This window comes from Rhinolophus sinicus, linkage group LG05 (genome assembly GCF_036562045.2).
Source record: "Rhinolophus sinicus isolate RSC01 linkage group LG05, ASM3656204v1, whole genome shotgun sequence".
In the NCBI taxonomy this organism is placed as follows: domain Eukaryota; kingdom Metazoa; phylum Chordata; class Mammalia; order Chiroptera; family Rhinolophidae; genus Rhinolophus; species Rhinolophus sinicus.
In genome coordinates, this window is record NC_133755.1 from 75,619,817 (window position 1) to 75,624,142 (window position 4,326).

Sequence of the window (4,326 nt, forward strand, 5' to 3'; positions counted from 1 at the left end):
CTATTATTGTTTTCATTATTATCACTAACACGATTATCATCCTCACTTTATCGTTGGCAAAACTAGTGCACACAGTTTAGATTCGTCCAAGGTCACAGAGCCAGGAAGTGAGGTCTGTCTCCTCACTAATCCAGGAAGGTAACAATTGAACAAGGACCCAGCCTCCAGCGGCCTCACCTGTGCACACCCTCAGGACCTCCTGGTCTTCTCTGCCCCACCAGCCTTCCCCAGCCTCTCCAGCAGAGGCTGCTTCTCCTTTTCCCAGACCGCAGTGGGAAGGTTTGCCCGTGCCACTCCATCTGCCATCAGACCACGTACATACATCCTTCCTATGCTTGGGCTGCTTCCTGGGTGCCAGAGCCCTCTCCCCTCTGCGGTTGTGACACTCCTGCAAGGCCAGGGCTCTCACACTCCTTGGTACTCACCACAGTGTCCATTACAGATATAAACCAATGGGTCTGAGTACATAGTGAGCAGGCAGGACAGGGCCCTGGGCATGGGGCAGGGAGGCCCGCGTCCACCCTGATGGGCTCAGCCTCCTGCAGAGAAGGAATTGGGGTCAGTTTTCTTTGGCGAACAAAGAGGCTCCAGAGAAAAGGAGGCAAAGATAGACATTGTTCAGGCATTTGAGGGAAAAAGCCCCAACTCGCATGGGACCCAGCTGTCAGGAATACACTGGTTGTGCCCTCTCCTGGGTATCTCTCTGGAGGAGCAGTGTCCTGAGGAGGGAGAGCTAGGAAGGTAAAAGGAGCCATAATGAAGGCTAACCCTTAGGGCACGTACAGCCCCAGACTCCCCAAGCTGGAGACCCTTGCTCAGTTAGTGTGTCACCTCCACGGTTCTGGGGACAGAGCTTGATCAAAGGGAGCTGAGGGGCAGCCTCTAGCCTGCCGACATCAGACAGGGCGCCCTTGTACCCAGCTGTGTGAGACCCCCCCACTGTCCACAGACCACAACAGGCTTCAGGGAACTGAAGTGTGTGTGACCACAGCCTGGCCACTCCACTGGGGAGATGTTTACTGGGCTTGCAATATGCAGGTCTTCCAATGGCCTTGTGAAAACACAGACATGGAGGAGACCTCAGAGGAACTTAAAAGGCAGCCTGCAGGTAAGACCAGGTTAAGTACACAAAGCAAGGCTCAGGGCAGCACCACAGTGGGCTGGGATACAGACTTGAAGGGGAAGAAATTACAGCACCCCCTCACCCACGGAATCTCCTGGGAGGCTGGCCTTGCTGCTCCCAGTGCCACTAGGTCTTGGCAGCACATCTGAGAGCCCCTGTTATAGGGCTTTGTGTCATATTGTTTATAAAGCCTTAAACAAAGAAAAAACTACCCCTGGCCCCAACAGAGAAATGGCTATGGCTGACAACAGAAGCAGGGAGGTGGGCAGGCCAGTGAGACCTAGTTAGGTCAGCCCTTCTCAAACTTGAAGGTGCGTGTGGGTCCCTGAGGATCTTGAGGTAGAGACGCTGGCTCGGTGGCTGTGGGAGGGCCTGACAGGCTGCATTTCTAAAGAGCTTCCAGGTGACGCCTGTGCTGCTGGGCTACTGACGACAACCAAAGGGGAAAAGCGGGTCCGAGTCCCAGAGACTGGCCCGGGCCTGTCGTTGGTCAGTTTTGTGACCTCGAGTATGTGTGCTGAAGAATGAAAAGTCACTTGGTGAGGGACAGGAGATTCTAAACTTAGAAAGGAATGGCTTAAAGCCCCCTCGGTCACCTGGATTGCACCGTCCCCAACACCAGTGGGGGGGGGGGTCACAGGAGGTGGCCCACCTTGTACACTGCTGACTTTGCACACAGCTGAGCTAAGAGCTGGAAGAATCTTCTTGCTAAATGAAGTGATAAAGGAAGTGGGTGACAAGGCTCCAGAGGACCCCATTGTCCTCTGCTCCTGGTGGAAGCCACTCTCCCAGCTCTTTACCCACTCCTGCCCTCTCCTCTCTCCTCTAGCCTCTGGGACAAGTCTTCTACCGTCATCCCCTCCACCTCAGCCACGACCTCAGCATCCTGGGTCTGGAAGGTTAGGTGCAGCCACAGGGAAGGCAGTTGCAGGCTCAGAAGTTTGGGTTGGATCCCTGGCTTCCTCCTAGGGTTCGCCGCCTCCTAGCTCCCGTACTAACTCCTCAGGAGGGCTTCTGGGCCTCTGCGCCCTCCAGAGCCCAACCTGGTGCTGTGGCGCCCATAGCCGGGGCTAAAGGACAACGCCCTCTGGCTAGGTCCAAGTCTCTGTCCCCGCAGCCCTACTCCTCGAGGGTTCTGGGAGCAGGGAACAAGCTAGGTCACACCGGGCATTCCTACTAGGTCCGGTGACGCCCAGCCGACCGCAGGGCCCAGAGTGGGTCTGTCATCACAGATGGGTCTGCCCCTGCGCGGGTGCTGCTGCCCCTTGTCAGTCGCCCTCTCAGCTCCTGCACAGACGGCCTCTGCCCGCTGGCGCAGCTCCAGGAGGGACCACCAGGCTCTGGACCCCAGCTTGCACGCAGACCCACAACAGCAGGTAACTACACCTGTGCCCTTGGTGCCCAGCACGCGCCTCCATGGCCTGGACACAGCAGGACACCCGAAAGGGCCTTGCAACGACACGGACCACTCTTGTCCCCAGCTCCAGGCCTCCACGCCCCTGCAGGCGGCAGATGGAGGTACACTCTCAATGCTGTTACATGCTCCGTGCGGTGCCCGGACCAAATCTGAGTGCCCCGAGTCACCGAACCCACAAAGTGCAAACGACGCCTGGGCCCGGCTTCCGGAGACCCTCCCTGCGCCTGCGTAGGGGTCCCAGCGACCTGCGTGGGAGTTTCACCCTGCACCCTCGAGCTGGGAACTGAGAGCAACTCCCATCTTGGGCCCATAGCCCGGTTGGGGTGTCCAACAGAAGCCACTGGGACCTACTCTGAATTTGCCCAATAAGGATTGCCAGGAGGTGGGGCGGTGGTGGGGTGGGGGCTGCCTGGGAACCACGGCCAGCACAGGAGTTTCAGTTCTTCTGTGCTCTGGAACCAAAAAGATGAGCGGATGGATAAATGAGGGAAGATGTTCAGCTCATTGGTGGCTCAACATAACGAGATAGATAAGGAACTGCTTCAGATGAACTTGAGGGGCACTGCCTGTCCTTAAAACCTTTCCTTTTGCATTGGCCTGCTAGGTCTGAAATTTCCGGCTCTTAAATGCGGGATCAGAAGGACATCTTGATCCGGAGACTCATGTTAAGCCCTTTTTACCCAGGAGAGTTAATCAACATGTGTCAAGCACTGTTAGGGGAGCTCTAATAAACTTACAGTGGCCTGATGTTTCCCCATTACCACCCACATTCCCTTTTGCTGCTCCTTTGTAGTCAAACACTTCTCTCAGGAGAACACGAATGGGTCTCAGGAGCTTTCTGCTGAATGAAAGAAGTCATTCTATAAAAGTTACATACTATGTAATCCTGTTTATATGACATTCTAGGAAAAGCAAAACTATAAAGACAGAACAGAGCAGTGGTCACAAGGGTTGTGACAAAGCCTTGCCTATGGCAAGCAATTTAGGTTTTTTGAGTAAAAGTGCAGTAGTTCCTGGAGTTGGATTTTTTCATATTCTTTGTGTGATCACCAGTCTTCCCTGAAGCTCTAGCTCAGTGGTTCTTGGCTTTAGCTGCACACAGAATCGCCTGCAGATCTTTTCAAACTTTCTCTCCCCAGAGTGGGCCCCAGGCATCAATATGTATGTCGATTGCTCTTCAGGTGAACCCTGCGCAGCCAAAGTTGAGAATCCCTGCGAAGTCTCCAACCAGGGCCCCTGCAGCGGCACCGAGGCAGGCAGGCTGGTGTGCGCTCAAGCTGTTGGGAGCCCAGCGGCTGCCCAGTTCAATACACACATATCCCGGGCTCTTTTCTTCAAGCGCAAAAAAATATGCACATACCCTTTTTCAGGCCCAGCCCTGTCCTCAGAACTAAGTTCTGCGTCTCTCTGGCCCAAATTTCAGAACCAAATTCCTGAACGTGGAGAAGCTGAAGCAGAAAACATCCCCTTCCGAGTTCCAGAGGACTCGAGGTCGTTCTCGGTCTTCCCGGGCGGTGAAAGCCAGAGGCAGGGACGGCCCCAAGGATCAGGAAGTCACACTTCCCACCGGAGGACTGGAGGGACGTGAACAGCACTTCCAGGGTGACCACAGGACTCCCAGGTAGCCACACCGGCTGCTGCGTCCGCACCGCCACGGTCCAGCCGATTCAGTGTCACCAGCCCCTCTCGGAAGCATGCGCCTGCGCAGATTTTCAGACGTCATATGAGAGAGCGCTGGCCGCTGAGACTTCTGGGAAATGCAGTCCGTGAGCAGGCCGAGCATTGA